This window comes from Silene latifolia, unplaced genomic scaffold, assembly GCF_048544455.1.
Source record: "Silene latifolia isolate original U9 population unplaced genomic scaffold, ASM4854445v1 scaffold_20.1, whole genome shotgun sequence".
Lineage (NCBI taxonomy): Eukaryota > Viridiplantae > Streptophyta > Magnoliopsida > Caryophyllales > Caryophyllaceae > Silene > Silene latifolia.
The window spans coordinates 5,615,851-5,635,214 of NW_027413163.1; positions in this window are offsets into that span (position 1 = coordinate 5,615,851).

Here is a 19,364-nt window from a genome sequence, read left to right on the forward strand (position 1 = left end):
CATCTCTCGCTTCAACCCCTCTACTTATGAGGGCACCGGTGACCCAAAACTGCTAGATAATTGGCACCGTGAGATGGAGATTTTGCTAGAGGTCATGAAGTGTGATGGTGAGCGAGTCGTTGTTCACTCAATCAAACACATTTATATTCTCAACAAATAACTAGATAGTGGTTAAGTCGAGGTCGATCCACGGGACAATGTGCTTTGGGTTCTAAGTCTATCTATCTCAATTTATGCTAATGTCACAATTGGTTTGGGTTGAAGATTCTAAACTAATGAAAGCAATAAAAAGCAATAAAGATAAAACAAGCAATAAAAAAAAGGATGTGAACAAATGATTAACAATACTAGGGAATCATGGGATCATAGGGTAATCATGGTGAAATAGCATAAATGAATCATATAGATGCAAGCAATTATTATTGTTGGAATCAAGTCAGTGTATATCTTACAATTTCTAGGGAAACTTAGCTCTCGGAGCCCAGTCGATCAAGACTTTACAACTGTAATACTACGGATTTTTATAAGCTAAGTACTCAACCGAGTAGAGCCTACTCGGCCGAGTAGTGTCTAGAGTGTAGTTTGTTTGGGTTCTGCCGAGGAATACTGGGCCGAGTATAGTGAATACTCGACCGAGTAGAGGATACTCGGCCGAGTATACACTTTACTCGACCGAGTATCCGGTCTGGCGAGTAATATTTCAGCGGTTGATGCGGGAGTGTTTAGGGTTATTTAATATTGAAAGTCAATTTCTAAACGTCATTTACAACCCTAAACATTTTACGATTTCTCTAATCACTCCCTAATCCTCCACTGTGTGGGCAATCGTCGTAGTCCTTGTGTTCAATCTTTCATTCTTTCGCCGGTAAGTCTTTATCCCTATGTTGTTGATGATTAATTCTAGGGTTTGTCTTTATTCTTTGAATTGGGGGAAATGGGGGTTTTGCAGTTAGTGATTAGAATTATATGATTGTTGTTGTAGGTGACGATGTGGTAATTGTTATGCATTTGTATGGTTGATTGCAGCGTAAGCGGATTGCGAAAAAGGTAGGGTTTCCCTACTCAGTTACTGTTAATTGATTTAAGACTGTGCTTGTGTTGTGATTGTTGTTATCTGCTGATCATCGGAGTGTGGGTGTTGTGATGACGGTGGTGATGTGGTTGTGTTGTGACGGTTATGGTGTTGTGACAACTGTGATGCTGTGGTGTTGTGTGATTGTGGTGGAGTCACTTGCGGGAGTGGCTTCACACCCTAGTTCGCCCTCCGTGGAACCCGTCACGGGAGGGGATGTACACATTAAGGGACAGGGATTGTTAGTCGCTCGTTGATGAACTGGACTTGGTGGGGATGGGCTGCGGTCACCCACTGGCGGAGTGGATTACATTGCGATGGGGTAGCGGCGGGGCTACACACTTCGGTGTATAGTCGGTTACTATGGAGGATGATCAGTCGGCTACATTGTTTGTTTGTCTTACATTGATTGAATGGTACTGACCCCGTTGTTGTTGTTTTGTAAAACCTGCGGTGATCCATTCGGGGATTCCGCCCTCACTAAAGCATCCTATTGTTCACTGCAGGTCTCACCCCTTCCAACCTTCCGGTCTAGGTCAAGGCTTACCAAGGTTAAAAAGGCTAAATGCATCGATTCAAATAGCTAGATACAATTTAAGCAGTGATTAACAACATAGACACAACAACAAATGACAAATCAGTAAACCTAGTTAACAACTAACATTGGTTTCAATGACTCCCCTAAATCCTAGCAGGGGAATTAGCTAGACATGATCAAGGGAAAAGAGAAGGATAAAAGAAAAATAGACATCATAAATTAAAGAGAGAAAAGGAAAGAGAAAGTTACAATCCGGGGAAAAGAGAGGGGAGCAATCTCCAGCAGTAACAAGGGAAAAGTAAGGTATATGGTCCATTGCAAATGACGTCTGATCGTTCCTATTTATAAGAAATAGGATTTTATTTGACCTAATAACGAATTAAAGCGAAAAAGCCCGAGCCCAAAAGAAAGTTACTCGATCGAGCCTTTTGAAACAACTCGATCGAGCAGAATTAAGCCCAAACCTCTCGATCGAGTGAAATAACCACTCGATCGATCAAACCCTAAAAAGAACATTATCGATCGAGTATAAATTGCACTCGATCGAGGTCTTCTTCTATCCAAAAGCACTCGATCGACCAGAAAAGCTCTCGATCGAGTGTTATCTGACTTGAGCAGCTACTTGTGTCGTTAGTTTCAGCCTCGACTTGGTTATTTAGCTTCCGAAATGACTTCACGCATCCCGTAACAGCATTATTTCCCATTCCAAAGCTACTCATCCTCCAAATGCGTGCAAAACGGACGATAAAAGGCTTGATTCCACCACTTTCGGGTTCATTCCTTCAAATTGATGCGTGTATTGTATATAAGGTTTTTACCTCATTTTTACATGCATTTCTGTTTTATTTATATAGTATCTGGCTACAAATACCCCCGAATATTCTACTTTGGTTCGTTTTATGTAAATTGCAGGAATAAACCAAAGAGGAGCTAAATCGAGCCTTAATTCGTCCCATTTGCATGCATTTATGGAGAACGAGGAGCCGGAGCTTGGAAATCTAACACTTGGAAGACGCGTGAGCTGGTTTCGGAAGGTGTTTCAATGTCTAACGTGCTTAAATAGCTCGATCGACTACTTTTCTAGTCGATCGAATGCTTTATATATTGAGGGTTACTCGATCGAGCAGTTCGAGTATACAAAAGAGAAGACATCACAAGGAGTTACTCGATCGAGTGGTTTATTTCCACTCGATCGAGAGGTTTGATGCTTAGTTGCTCGATCGAGTGGTTTATTTGCACTCGATCGAGTGGTTTATCCTTTTATAGAATTTTTCCACCTAGTTTCGTATGGGCTTTTGTAATTAGTCCATAGGTTAGGTTTAGGAGAGGATTTTCGTATGTTAAAAGAACACTAGATTGCGTAACTCCTCTCATTCACTTTTACTCTATCACTGACTACTGTTTCTTGGATTTTTACTCTCTTCTACTCTCTTGCTACTCGAATTCGGATTTGTATTGGTATTATTATTCTTCTTTAATTCCCTAATCATATTTACTCTTATTTTGCTATCTTTCTTCTATTATTTCATCATTACTCCGTTTCAATCATTATTAGTTTTGCTATCATGTTTAATTCTCTTTATTTATATGTTGTTGTTGTTGATTCAATGATGATGCGTAGCTAATTCCTTTTTGCTAAGACTAAAGGCGATCCATGATTATGAAAGGATAGTAATCGATTTATTAGGTTAATGCTGGTGTAGTTCTTTGTTGTTAATCACGCATTTATCTCAGATCTGTTTAATTGAGTCGACGCAATTAGGCATTTATATCATAGTGAACCTTGACCTGGACCGAAAGGTTGGAAAGGGCGAGACTAGTAGCGAACAATAGGGCATTATAGTTAGGGCGAAAGCTAAGCTATTTATGTTTTAGGGTGAATTGAGACCGAAAGGAGATATTCACTGCTCCTTAGACCATACTTGCATTGACCTGAGACCTAGATTACTTGACCGAATGATCATGGTGAACCGTCCGTCTTAGCTGCTTTCTCTATCTGCTTGATTCATTTTCTCTACTTTATTCTCTTTCTTACTCTCTTTAGTTTTAGAACAACACAATTAAAACCCCCCAATTTTGTTACCGAGACGAACTTAGACAAAGCTGACATTTTTCCATCTCCCTGTGGAGATCGACCCGATTTCCCTAGCTATATTAGTTAGAGCCAGTTGGTTATTTTTTATAGGTATATGACTGCCCTGTCACAAATAAAGCAAAACAAACCAAAGTAAAATATTCGGGGCATTTTGTAGCATAAAACTACGAGAATAGCAAAGAAATATGTGCATAAAGAGGCCTAAAAAGACTATATAAAATGCACGTATCAACTAAGTGGGAATCACCGAAGAATGTTGCTGAGATTCGGAGTTTCTTGGGTTTAGCTGGCTACTATAGAAGGTTCGTGAAGGATTTTTCTAAGGTCGCAAGACCTATGACAGCCTTGATGAGGAAAGAGACCAGATTCCATTGGGATGAGAGTTGTGAAACGGCATTCCAAACCTTAAAGGAGAGTTTGACCACAGCTCCTATTCCAGCTCTACTTGAGGGAAGTGAAAACTTTGAAATGTACACCGATACTTCAAAGAATGGTTTAAGTTGTGTGTTGATGCAGAAGGGGAAGGTCATCGCTTATGAGTTGAGGCAGCTGAAGTCGTATGAGGAGAACTATCCTACTCATGATTTGGAGCTGGGTGCAGTTGTTTTTGCTCTAAAGATTTGGAGGCACTACATTTATGGGGCGACCTTTAAGGTGTTTTCAAATCATAAGAGTTTAAAGTATATCTACACACAGAAAGAGTTGAACATGTGATAGAGACGGTGGATGGAGTTGATTGGGGACTATGACATGGAGATCATTTATCACGAGGGTAAGGCCAATGTGGTGGCAGATGTTTTGAGTAGGAAGAGTGTACATTCGTTGTGTACAACTATGTCTTTGATGAAACTAAGGGATGAGATGACCAAGATGGGGATCTATATGATTTGAAAGGGGAATGTCATCGGGGACTTGACTATCGAACCAGATTTGTATGATAACATAAAGAGGAAATAAGAACCTGATCCCAAGATTCAAGAGTGGAAGTCAAGGGTAGAGAGTGGCACAGTTTCGAGGTTTTCTATCTACACATATGGGAGTGTTCGTTTTGATGGGAGATGGTGTGTACCTAGGGATGCGGACTTGAAAAAGTTGATCATGACAGAGGCTCATTGCACTCCTTAATCAGTTCATCCGGGTGGTGACAACCTTTACAAGGATTTAAAGAAAACGTTTTGGTGGCCTAGCGTGAAGAAAGATGTGGCCGATTTCGTGGCTAAGTGTCTAACTTGTCAAAAGGTAAAGGGTGAACAACGCTGTTGAACCATATAGTTTATATGTTTGTGTTTTGATGATGTCAAGGTGTTTTATATTTTATATACTTGTTGCGTGTAATCGTTTGTCTAAGTGTTTTAGAATCAACTTATTACAAGCGAGCAACAAAGGAGATTGTGATGATAGTATGAAATGTTCAAGCCTCTATTCAAGATCAAACGATATAAAGATTCATTCAAGATTTATGTGAAGACGAAGTCCGTCTAAAGATTAATCAAGCTTGGATGATGACGTAGCCTATACTCGAGGATCTCCTTGAAGATTAGAATAGTATAGGTGATTATCTCGTAATGATAACCAAGAATGAGTTTCTTGAATTGGTAAAGTTATAGCTTTGCAGCTATAACATTACTAGTAAAAGAGCTCAATGTTATAGCTCCCCTACTATAACATTGAGATGCTGAGTTTATTATACACGACTTATAATGTTTCAAAAATTGTTTTGAAAACTGTTTAAAGTTTATTTTAAATGTTTTGATAAAAGTATTTATTTAATTAAGCCCGGTTTAGTGCGGAGTTTGATTTTATGTTGAACGTTGATTAGTAGTCGTGTTGGGTCAACTTATGAGTTGGACCTTGCTACTAATTAGGGTTTCAACAAGACCTCTCTTAAAACCTAAATTCTAACCCATATATTGAGCTAAGGTTTGCACGAGTCATGAGGCTTATGAGCCGTGATATCTCGTGTTACCTAGGGTATATTTGGTAAAGATTTTATTCTGTAATAATATCTTTACATATCTTATATATCTTACTTAATATATTTGTTTATGATAAAAGATATTCTTGTTTTAGGAAATCTTATCATATCTTAGAATTTATAGTAAAGATAATATTTGAATAGATTATATTCTATCTTTTGGAATATTCTTTATTATCTTTTAAGGCTTTTAGGAAAGAGATAATAGAAGATATGATTTGTTAATGTATCTCTTTTATTTAGCCGATTAGGGTTTCTATAAACCGAATTGACTTGCTCTTTCTTTCCTATAAATACTTTGCTCTTTACAACATTTAAAGTAGAGACCTTAAGCATAAAAATTGATTTTAATTTTAAAAAGCAAATCGTGTGTTTTCAAGCAAAAACCGATTTGTTATTTTTGAAAGGTCGTGTGTTTTAAACTCGTATACTCGTTCTTATTGTTATCATTATAAGATAATAGTGCTTAGTTGATTTCTTACTTGTTCATTAACGTGAACCTTTGCAAGAATCATTAGTGCTTTCTTATTAGCGTAAGTTAGTCACTCGAGTATTTAACGGTACTCATTGAGTTACAGCTAGAGTTAGTTGTACGAGTTGGGTTAGTAAATTTGTAATCCGTAGAAAGGTACTAAATTTATTAATCGAGAATAGTGGACGTAGGTTTCGGCTTGTGAAACTGAACCACTTCAAAAACCGTGTGTCTCCTCGTTCTTTCGTTCGTTTGTTTATTTCGTTTTACATTCACTAGTTGATTAGTTAAAGTTTAACCAATAAACTTTAAATAATCAATTACATACACATAATCGAAAAAGCTTTCAAAAGTTTTAAATCCACAATTCACCCCCCCTCCCTCTCTTGAGTATTTTGGATCAATAGACTCTTCAAACGCAGATCACAAGGTAAGATTCAGTCACTTGAGGTGCCAGAATGGAAATGGGAGTAAATCTCTATGGACTTTATCGTGGAGTTACCAAGGACTCAACAGACAACAATATGATTTGGGTGATCGTCGACCGTTTAACAAAGTCAGCTCACTTCATTCTGATGAAGGATACTTGGACTAAGATAGATTAGCTTTACGTTATAGGAAGCATCTGGTTCGGTAACATGGGGTGCCAAAGGACATAGTGTCAGATCGAGATGTGAGGATCATATCACGGTTTTGGCAAGAGTTGCAGGATTTGATGGGAACTACATTGAAGATGAGTACAACTTTTCATCCTGCTACAGATGGTCAGACCGAGAGGACTATCAAGACCTTGGAATATATTTTTAGGGCTTATGCCATGGAGTTTGGTGGAAGTTGGGAGGATATGCTAGACTTGATAGAATTTCCATACAATAACAGCTAACACACCAGCATTGGGATGGCACCGTTTGAAGCTTTGTATGGTAGGAAATGCAGAAGTCCGGTATGTTGGGACGACAGTGCTGAAGCTGTGGTGTTAGGACCTCGGATGGTCCAGGATATGATTGAGCAAGTTCACTTGATTCGCCAAAAGATGAAGGCGGCTCAAGATCGCAAAAGAGTTATGCAGATTTAGACTGTAGGGACATTGAGTTCGCAGTAGGTGACAAAGTTCTTTTGATAGTGTCACCTATGCGAGGGGTGATGAGGTTTGGCAAGAAAGGGAAGTTGATCTAGAAGTTTATCGGCCCTTATGAGATCCTAGACCGTATAGGTGAAGTAGCCTACCGGCTAGCTTTACCACCATCGCTTGATCGGGTTTATAACGTGTTTCATGTTTCACAACTCCGAAAGTATGTTAACGATCCATCACATGTGCTTGAGGTTGAGAACATAGAGTTAGATGAGTCTCTAACTTATGCGGAGGTTCTCAAAGAGATCTTAGAATAGAAGGTGCGTAAGACAAGGAACGGTGAGACCGTCTTACTAAAGGTACTTTGGTCTAATCACAATGTGGAAGAAGCCACATGGAAACCAGAGGAGTCTATGAGAGAGCGTTTTCCCCATCTTTTTATCAGGTATGTTTGGTTACGGGGACGTAACCGTTGTCTTTTAAGGGGGGTAGGATATTGTCGCATGTATGTTTTGGGGTTAGTTGAGTTCAACATAGTTGTGTTTGTGTTTTGTGTCATCCTTTGAGTTTGAGTTGATTGTTTTGTCATGTATAGTTGGAGTTGTTGGTATCTTTGAGTAGTTGTGGTTGTTGTCATTGTGCAATAGTGTTGTGTTGGGTGTTTTATTTTAAGTATGGTATGAACTTCGGGGACAAAGTTCTTTTTAAAGAGGGAAGATTGTAATACCACGGTTTTATGAAGTCCTGTTACTCGGCCGAATAGGGCTAACTCGGCCGAATAATGTGTCGTGTGTTTTCTGGTCAGGCTACTATCTAGGACACTCAGCTGACTATTGTAATACTCGACCGAGTAATGGGTAATCGGCCGAGTACTCCTAGTACTCGGCCGAGTATCCGGTCTGACGGGAATTATTTTCGCGGTTTGGTTAAGGATGATTAAAGTATAAATCGTGTTTAACAGTTTTACTTTTCACTTTTACCAAAACCTAAATCACTCCTACGTTCTTTAATCATCCCTAATCACTCCCAAGACCTTTGATCGTTCGTGAGTCGTTGTTCATCTCTTTCTCTCTCTCTCTCTCTCTCTCTCTCTCTCTCTCTCTCTCTCTCTCTCTCTCTCTCTCTCTCTCGTCAGTTGCATCGGTAAGTCACTAGTCTTACGTGTTTTGTAAATATTGTCTTTTAGTGTTTTACCCATATGGGAATTTGGGGAAAAGGGTGATTGCATGATTGTGATTTGATTGTTGTGATTGTTGATTAGGTGAAAGATTTGTAGAAGAGGGTTTCTAGCTTCCGCTGGTCTCGTAATCGGATCTGTGCTAAGTTAGGGTTTCCCTACTCAGTTCTCTGTTAATTGATTTAAGATGATTGTGATTGGATTGGCATGATTAGTATCGTTGTTGTTTGCCTTTCTTGATTGATTGGAATTGTGGTGGTTTGGCGATGTTAGTGAGGTGCGTCCTTGGCTGAGTGGGGTCACTTTAGGGAGTGGCTTTACGCCCTTGATTTGCTCCTTGTGATTCCCGTCACAAAGAGGGATGTGTACATTAAGAAACATGGGTTTGTTGCTCGTTGCAATGAGCGGGGCTTAGGTGGGCAAGGCTGCGGTCCCCCACTGGCGGAATGGATTATCTGTTGCGACAGTAATTTGGTAGGACTACACACTTAAGTGTATAGTAGAATATGAGGCATGATTGGAGTTGGCAATTGGTTGTATCGTTGTTGCTGTGAATCTGTGATCTTTATTATGTATTGCTTATCTCAATTATTTAGTGAATCGACCCGTTGTTGTTTTGTAAAAGCGTGGTGATCCATTCGGGGATGGTGAGCAGATTGTGATAGGTGATGTTGTCTTAGCTGCAGGGACGAGGATGATATGTCATTGCATCGAGTCTAGCTTTCACTGTTACGAGTCTAGTTGTTTTGGATTTCATTTGTATTGAGATCTTATTCACTTTCGTTTTGGTATTTCTTTGAAACGTTGTAACATTAAACTTTATACTTTAATAAATGTTTTGGAATGGTTACTTTTGATATACTAACCTCGGGCAACCGAGATGGTAGCAGCTTCACATGCTAGGGTGGTCCTTGATAAGGCACCTTGGTATGTGGGAGTGTCACTATATTCTCAAAACCCCAATCCGCCCCATTTCTTCGGCTCACACAGTTTATGCCATGCTATCCATGGGATTTTACGTTTACCATGAGTTTAACCCCACCAAAATCGCGAGACTAAGGATCGTACTTCATCACAAAAATTACCCTGGAGCTTGAATATACTTATCGCATAAGTCGAAATAGATTGGGCTATTGCCTTTATCAACACTTCCCGGTCCGCTTTGGATAGAAGCATTCCACACCATCCTTGTAAACGTCTACTAATCTTATATCCTATAATGGAGGTCAGAACTGCCTTTGAATAGCCAATCACTGTAGAGAGTCCCAAATATTTCTTATGCGTGTCTACTTCACGTACCCCAAGTATATGAGCCACTTGATTCCGTCTTACCACATTTGTACCTTTACAAAAAGATACTGTTGTTTTTTCATAACTAACCATTTGCCCAAAAGCTTTCTCATACTCTCCTAAAATATGCTTCACTTCATTAGCTTCCCGATCATTTGCCTTAACAAACAGTATAGTGTCATCTGCAAAAAACAAATGTGAGACTATGGGGGCCTTTTGGGGCACCCTGATCCCATGCAAAGTACCCCTTTCCACCGCCCTACGTACCATGCTAGACAATACTTCCGCACAAAGAATAAACAGATAAGGGAAAAGAGGATCCCCCTGACGTAATCCTTTACTCGGTCGAAAAAGGTTCGATGGCTGACAATTTATAAGCACCGAAAAAGAAACTGATGAGACACATTCCATTACTCTATCCATCCACCTTCTGTCAAACCCCATCCTAATCAGAACTTGCTCCAAAAAATGTCATTCCACTCTGTCATAAGCCTTTGCCATATCAAGTTTTAACGCTATATAACCACCCGAACTTCTACTATTCTTCATATAATGAAACAATTCAAATGCCACAAGAATATTATCAGTTATCAACCGACCGGGTGTAAATGCACTCTGATTTTCAGACACAATCTCCCCCAGAAATAAAATATTTAAATATATAAAAGTAGCTAATTAATAATATAAGTGAGACATGTTTATTTTAAGGAAAATCACCATATTTTCATATTCTATAAATTTAAACTTCAACCAAAACTATATAATATTTACATTGAAGTCCCTTAGTCGGGTCCATCACACAGTGTTATTGATTAAAAACTATATAATATAATATAATTAAGTTGTATCGATTTATTTAATTACATTGATTTTCCTTGATTTCTGGAATATATATACAGTATTGATTGATTGATTGATTGATTAATAGCCCTACCTATATTTATATTCTGGCTCCGCCCTTGTCTCTGTTCCCTCGTCTCTGTTCCCTCGTCTCTGTTATATGTATTAACATTTGCTTTATTTTGTGAAGAAGAAACAAAGTAAATGTAAATTATTGACTAAGACGGGGAAATTATAAGATAATCAATCAATACTATATATTAAATCCAGAAACCAAGGGACTCCAATGTAATTAAAGAAAGTTATACAAATCTATATATATATATATATATATATATATATATATATATATATATATATATATATATATATATATAAAAGAGAGTTTTTTCGAGCGATCTGAGAGCGTCCACATCATCAAAAATCAATTTAGGAAAGTACAATTTTTGATGTAAAAAATAAAGTAAAAAATCTTTTAATTATTATAATATGTATATTTCCTAAATTATATTCAAGTTATATTTTCAATTTTTATATCAAACTTTTACATTTCATTTGGCAAAAAAATATCGTTAAAAAAATTATGAAAATAATATAATTAACTTTGTGGTAAGAAATGTTATCATTAGAGTATAGATTTCATATTATTTGCACATATTAAAGATGTTGTACTTCTTAATACGTAAAATTATGTACTTTTTAGTATATTTTGTCCCACATTGGAAAATAAGTAGGTGTGGTGAATATACTACATATAAATAGTAGAATTATCCCACATCGAAAGATTAGTATAAGATGATGTGATCATATGATTATAAATAAGAGGCTTATTTGGAACTTATGTATCCACCCAAAAATTTTTGAGTCTCATAAATATTGTTTAAAGAGCTCTTAAGATTTTCTATCATTATCTACGATATGATATAATGGTAGTCTCCTGACACAGTACAAAACTATGTACGATGTAGAGATCCCTATCTAATGATCGAGACTAAGTGGTTTTACCTTCAAAGAAAAATAATATGTATACAATAGACAATAGTGGTTTTTTTTAAAAAGAAACATGTATTTCTTGGTCTGGTATATTTTTCACATTGAAAAATAATGTAGGCATGATGAACATACTACGTCTAAATAATTAAATTATGTATCTCACATTAAAATAATAGTATACGATAGGGTGATTCTATAAATATAAATAAGAGGCATCCTTGAAACTTAAGTATTAACCCAAAATTTTTTGATATAAAAGATATGTACTTTTAAGTATGTTGTATGTCCCACATTGAAAAATAATATAGGCGTGGTGAATATATTATGTATAAATAATAGAACTGTCCCATATATTCACATTTTCTATATTATATTAAAGTGATGTTTATATTTTGATATAAAAACTTTATATTTCATTTGACAAAAAAGTATCGTATGAAAATTATATAATTAGATTGTGATAAAAAAAATGCTATCATTAGAGTGTAGATTATATTGTATTGTATTTTCTCATTATTAAATCGGGTTAATGTCAAAGTAGGTGCGAAAACAATGGTATAATTAGTATGTTATTTGTCCTACATTGAAAAGTATTGTAAGCGTGATGAATATACTATGTATAAATATTAGAATTGTCCCACATCGGAAGATTACCATAAGGAAGGGTGATCTTATGATTATAAATAGAAGTCATAACCCAAAATCTTTTGATTCTCTTAAGTATTGTCAGTGAGAGCTCTTAAAAGAGTTTGTATTAAATTACTGTCTCTACAATAATGATTTCTAACCTAAGTTAATCTTTGTAAAATCTTTTAGTTATTATAATGTATACTCTGTATTTCTTATTTTATATTCAAGTGATGTTCTAATTTTTTTATATAAAAACTTTTATATTTTATCTGACAAAATAATGTCGGTAAAAAAATTATGAAAATAATACTATTAGATTCATGGTAAGAAATGCTATCATTAGAGTATATATAGATTTCATATAATTTGCACATATTAAAGATGGTGTATTTCATAGTATGTTATATGTCCCACATTGAAAAATAATATAGGTGTGATAAATATACTACATATAAAAAATAGAATTTTCCCACATCGAAATATAGCATAAGGTGGGTGATTCTATGATTATAAATAGGAGGCATCCTTGGAACAAAGACATCAACCCAAAATCTTTTGAGTCTTTTAAGTATTGTCTTGAAGAGCTCTTAAAAGATTATATCATTATATTTTCTACCTATAGATTTATAGGTCTCATATTGAAAAATAACGTAGGTGTGGTAAATATACAACGTTTAAATAATATAATTATAATTGTGTTAAAAAATATTCTATCATTAGAGTATAGGTTCCTATCATTTGCACATATTTTAATTATGATAAAAAAAATAGAAAACAAACGTCCATGGTAGCATGTGTAATCTATCAAAGTTCAAGGTTACCATGGGAAATTTCCAATATTATAATGATATAGCTAATTAAATTTTCATTTAAAAGAGAGATATCCGTACCCATAAAATAATAAAGGGGGTATTATGTTTTAATTGTTATTTTATTGTCACGCTTTCAAACTTCACGTCCATTTAACAGCCATTACATTAGGGGGTACCATATGCAGATTCTTAAAAGTAGGGGTAACATGGAAAATCTGACAAAATTAAGGGGTACCACGGAAAATTTCTGTATCTCAATTATGTTAAATTTTTTTTTGAAGAAAAACAACGTACAAATATTAATGGAGAGTACTTGATCATATTATTAATTTTAAATATAACTATTAGATATAATTAGTAGCAATTGTGTGTATTCGGTATTCGAGATCTGATTGGATATCGAACGAAGTGCAAAAAAGATGGTGTAATTCTGAGTATGTTATTTGTCCCACATTGAAAAACAATGCAGATGATGAATATATATTACGTATAAATAGTAGAATTGTCCCACATCAGAAAAAAAATCCAAGTTTGGTGAATCTATTACTTATAAATAGTAGAATTGTCCCACATCGAAAGATTAGTATAAGGTAGGGTGATTATATGATTATAAATAAGAGTTGACTCACGTATATATTAATCTTTTATTTTTTTTGAAAGAGATATTTCAATAATATGTAAACAAATCATAAGACATAGAATGTAAACATTAAACCCTTATAACGTTTTTTTTTGTATTATAAATAAGTTAATTATCCCGTTGCAACGCACGAGCATTCAAACTAGTTAATTATACTATATAGTTTTAAATCACTAGCACCATGTGATGGGCCCAATTAAGAGATCTCAATGCAAATATTATATAGTTTGGGTTAAAATTAAATTATAAAGAAGTTTGGTAATTTTCCTAAACATTTGTATGAGACTAAAACATGGTAAATTTCCTTAAAATAAAATAATTAATTAATATGGTAAATTCCTTAAAATAAATAATTAATTAAGATGGTCAATTTCAAGGAGACTAAAAGAAATAAGATGCTTGGTAATTTTCCTAAATATTTATAAAAGACTAGAAGATGGTCAGTTTCCTTAAAATAAAATTATTATTTAGTATAAACATGCACATTTATGGTATTAGTTATTATCAACATAAAATTATATGTGATTTTATTAAACTTTATAGTTTATTAGATGTATTAATTAATTATTTAACATAAAAAAATATAATATGAGTAGGTTATAAATAATTCAAGTTATATTCCATAATATATAATATTGCATAATTCTTTCGATTTGATTTAATGCATATATGTAATATATTTATATAGATATATAATCCTCTTAAAATTGCTTGCATAAGTAGTAAAAGTAATTTCGTCAGTATTATGATAGTAATCACTCATCTAAATACTAAAAGTAACAATATTATCAGCGAGATTAGTGAAAGTGGTAGAAACAACGACAGGAGTAGTAAAATAATCAATATTAATGCGACAATAGTGAAAGTAACAACTGATGGGGCATATTCTGCACCCTTTGACCGAGTCAACATATTAAGAAAGGTCAAAGCTAAAAAGACAGCAAGTCAACATATTAACAGCCTAAACCGACGAAGCCTGTCGGCCTGTCACTTGGGTCTCGGCTCGGCAACTAGCCGGCCGAGAGGCATATCCGCGTACTCACATCCAGTCCCCTCGGCATGGAGTCAACCAGGCCTGTCGGCCTGTCATGGGTCCCTCGGCCGAGGGTAGAACAATCTTTCCACCCGCTACGCCACTTGGCCACTTGGCCACTACGTGACAAAAGGTGAAAGTCTATAAATACTCATCTTCTCTCATTGAGAAAAGGATCCGAAAATCATCTTAATCTGGTATAAACTCCCTTATCTCTCTACAATATACTTTGCCAAGTTACCACACAACTTATCTCTCTAAGTTTACTGACTTGAGCGTCGGAGTGAGTACGCTCGGTACCAAGCCGAGCCCTCAGTTTGCTCATCTTTACAGGAGAGAGTGAAAGGAAGAGACAAGCAACGACATCATTCAACAAGCTCAAGTGGTCATAATCCTGCTCCAGAATTACACCCGGAACAATTGGCGTCGTCTGTAGGAATAGGAAATCAGTATTCCAGCGGATGGGAGTGATCCAGGTTGTCATCGGGGGAAACGAGAATGGTGGGTCAGCTAATGGGCACAAACGGCACCTAAACGAGTTATACCAAGCCATCAACTTTGTGCCTAAAACAACGATCCCCGCTTCCACCATCCCCGATATAACCATTGGAAATAAGGACTACGAGGGAGTCGTTGCCCCGCACAGCGACCCGCTCGTAGTCCACCTGGATATAGCCAACCACTTGGTCAAAAAGTGCCTGATTGACACAGGCGCCTACACGAACATCATGTTCAGGGAGTGCTTTCTTAATCTCGGTCTGAAGATTGGAGACCGAGCCCTGCGCTAACCCGCTATACTGACTTCTCTCCGGCCTGGTACCCCGGGGTCAATCGGATCACGGTGATGTTCGGCCAAGCGGACGCGGCTAAAAATATTTTATCTGAGTTCGTGGTTATTGATGGTTCGTCTGCCTATAATGTTCTCATAGGCCGGGTCACTTTGAGCGAGGCCGATGCAGTGATGTCCATCCGGGCCCTGACATTGATGTACGTCTCGGACCGGGGGGAAGCACAAAAGCTCATCTCAAAGGACGAGAGAGATGAAATAGTCAATATCCAAGTGTCTGCCAGGGGGTGCAACATGCAATCCCTCAAAGTGGCGAAGAAGTCGGAGAAAGGGAAGAGCCCATCCTTGCAGCAGGAGGGCGACCCGATGAATACCAACGTCGGCATGGTCGAAGGAGCCGAGACCGAGGAAGTGGAAATTGACCCAGAGCGCACCGTAACTGTCGGTGTTGACCTGGAGCCAAAATTCAGAGCTGATCTCCTAGACCTGCTGAGGAGGAACAAAGATGTCTTCGCATACTCAGCCGCCGAGATGCCAGGCGTGAGCCGGGAGGTGATCGTTCACAAGCTGAACGTACTCTCCACCGCTCGCCCTGTCAAGCAGAAGATGAGTAACTCCTCGGCCGAGAAGGATGAGGCCATCAAAGCTGAAGTAGACAAATTATTAGCGGCGGGATTTATCATGCCTTGTACTTACCCTGAGTGGCTAGCAAATGTTGTAATGGTGAGGAATTCGTCAGGGGCGTGGAGGATGTGTGTTGATTTTACCAATCTTAATAAAGCGTGTCCTAAAGATTGATATCCCACTACTACAAATCCAGGCAACTACAACGCCCCTTTAACAACGATTATTCACGAAAATCACAATAGACGTTGTAGAATGTATGGCGCGAATTTTACTAAAATAAATTACAATGGGTATTGTTATAAACACCGTTGTTATTAGTTTTAACAACGGGTCACACATTCACAACCGTTGTTAATAATTTGGCGCAAAATTGGCGCAAAGTTAGTGAAAAGTAATCACAACGGTTATTTTTGAAACCCGTTGTTAAACCTTATTTAACAACGGGTGTTTTTTTACAACCGTTGTTAAAACTTATTTCACAACGGTTGTTGTTTAATAACCGTTGTCAATACCTTCCATACTATAAACCACACAAACAGAAGTCTGCTGCAGCCACAAAACACAACCCTTAATACACAAACATAAACACAGCAGACAAACAAACACATACACACTCTCTTTCTCTATTTCTCTCTTTCTCATCGTCGCTTTATCTTCTCGCCGTCACTGTGATTTCATCGTCTATTACGTTCTGTATTTATCAGGTAAATCTCGCCAAATCCTTTGTTAGTTTCATCTTCATTATTTTCTTTTTCTATTTATTTCTTTTGCATGTATGTGTTTTTATCGACCATTATGTTATTTGTTTAAGTATTGTTCGCATAATTAGTTAGTAAAACAATGAAGAAGCAAGATGAAGAAGTAAGATAAACATAATTAATATATATATATATATTTATAAATACATAAATTAAAAAAAAAATTACATATGTAAAAATGCAATTCTTATATTTTCATAGAGGATCTTATTCTGCTCTATCGTATCCGTCCTCTCCTCCTTGGCTATTTGGAGGTTCCGTTCAGCAGATGCTATATCGTCATATAGCCGCAATCGATCTTTGGTCCGTCAAGCCATCTTCTTTGGCGTGCTTGGTGCGGATCGAGCATCCGCAAGGTAACTCTGAAACTTTCCTCAATATGGAGGAACCGGCGGATGAAGTTGTTGTTGTTCTCGATCATGGTAAGAGTCTTAAGGATGAAATCATTCATTTTGTTGGAGTTTTTGAGTTTGTTTTGAAAGATTAAGTAGAGTTTGTTTTAGCAGTTAGAGTTTGGAGATGAATATATGAGATAATGGAAATGTTAGTTGAGATATGCAATATATTTATACTAAGCAATGTGTGGGTTGAGTTAATTGCTTTTTAATTAATATATATGTTAGGAAGTTGTACCATAATCATCATCATATCTCTCAATAATCTTTGCTTCAAATCCTATTACTAACCCTTCTCATTCCATATTATCCGTTCATATGTACAGTGATGTCAGTAATAATGCATGCATCGGAATTCTAACAGGCCGTAATTATGCATGCATCTAGTAATATTTAATTTAATTTTTTTTTATTTTTTAAGAACAAACAACAACGGTTGTTTTAAAACAACCCGTTGTCTTTAGTTATAACAACGGTTTTGTATATTAAAACCCGTTGTTATAACTTTCCCCCCAAAATTGAGTCACACTTTCCACAACGGGTTTTTATACATAAAACCGTGGTTAATAGTTTTAACAACGGTTTCCTTAAGTAAACCAACCGTTGTTAAAACCTTCTACAACGGACGCTTTAACAACGTCCGTTTTTTTATATAACAACGGTTTTTGACCGTTGTTATAGCCTGTATCTGTAGTAGTGTCCCTTGCCTCGAATAGATAGTTTATTTGACGCCACGGCAGGCTACACTATGCTAAGCCTGCTAGACGCCTTCTCAGGGTATCATCAGGTATTCATGGCCGAAGAAGACATGCCTAAGTGCGCATTCATCACCATACACGGCACATTTATGTATAAAATGATGCCGTTCGGTTTGAAGAACGCTGGCGCAACTTACACTAGGCTAGTGGACAAAGTGTTCCAAGATCAAAAAGGGCGAAACATCGAGGCTTATGTCGACGATGCTATTGTAAAAAGCAAGTCTGACAGCGAGCACTTGGCCTATTTGAGCGAAACATTTTGTTCACTAAGGAAATATGAAATGAAGCTTAACCCAAAGAAATGCAACTTCGGTGTCCGGGCCGGCAAGTTCCTCGGCGTGCTTGTCAGCGCCAGGGGAATTGATTCCAATCCAGAGAAAGTCCAAGCAATACTAGACCTACCGGAGCCGAGAAATCGAAAAGAGGTTATGATGCTGACCGAAAGGATGGCGGCTCTCGCCCGTTTAATCTCTCGGTCGGCCGACAAGAGCACTCCGTTCTTTAAAGTGCTGAAAGCGAATAAAAACTTTAGCTGGGGGGAGGAACAGAGCGTGACTGTCAAGCAACTGAAAGCCCACCTTCTGACACTACCGACCCTGTCCAGGCCGACGCTGGGGGAGACGCTATATCTATACTTAGCAGTTACCTCGGCCACAGTCAGTGTCATAATCGTCAGGGAATAAAATAAGCAGCAATACCCAATCTACTTTATCAGCCATACACTGCTGGCCGCCGAAAGAAATTACCCACTAATCGAAAAAGCGGCCTTCGCCGTCGTCGTTGCCGCAAGGAAGCTAAAACCCTACTTCGACGCACATCCCGTGACGGTCTTAACCAACCAGCCATTGGAGAAAGCATTGGAAAAATTCGAAAAATCCGGCAGACTTATCAAATGGGCGGTGGAGCTCTCCGGCTTTGGCATTCAGTACAAGCCGAGGCCTTCGATAAAGGGGCAAGCGCTTGCAGACTTCCTGGCTGAGTGCACATATCAAGAAGAATCACATCCCGGCGTGTGGGAAGTATATACCGACGGTTCCTCCACGGCGAACAGCTCAGGAGCCGCCATCCTTATCATCAGCCCTAACGGAGACGAGTTTGAGTACGCCTTGAAGTTTACCTTCTCGGCCTCAAATAACGAATCCGAATATGAGGCGGTGATAACTAGAGTCGAGTTAGCTAGAGCTGCCGGAGCGGAGCATATTGTGTTGAAAACAGACTCGCTCCTAGTGACTAATCAAATCAGAGGAGAGTATGAGACTCGAGACGATGGGATGGCAAGGTACCTGGAGAGGGTAAAAGCTGACACCTCAAAATTGAAATCTTTCCAAATACAGTGCATCCCCAGGTCTGAGAACAACCGAGCCGACGCTCTCTCAAAACTTGCCAGTTCAAGAATCAAA